We start from the raw sequence: 215 nt of genomic DNA, 5'->3' as shown, positions 1-215 counted from the left end.
CGCCAGCCCGAGCACTGTTCAGTATTTTGGCCATATTTGGAGTTTTAGAAGTCAAAATGAGCTTAATTGTTTATACAAGAAAGCTGAGATAATTGCCTACAACATTCATGTATTCAATTGGCTCTAATTGTGACGTTATCAATGACGTTTTGGGCAGACAAAAGAAGATAAGGATTGTCACCAAATCAAAAGTTGGCCACCCACTAATCAATTAG

This window comes from Populus euphratica, unplaced genomic scaffold (genome assembly GCF_000495115.2).
Source record: "Populus euphratica unplaced genomic scaffold, PopEup_1.0 scaffold200.1, whole genome shotgun sequence".
NCBI classification, from domain to species: domain Eukaryota; kingdom Viridiplantae; phylum Streptophyta; class Magnoliopsida; order Malpighiales; family Salicaceae; genus Populus; species Populus euphratica.
The sequence above is the reverse complement of the archived record's forward strand: the minus strand, read 5'-3'. Positions refer to the sequence as shown.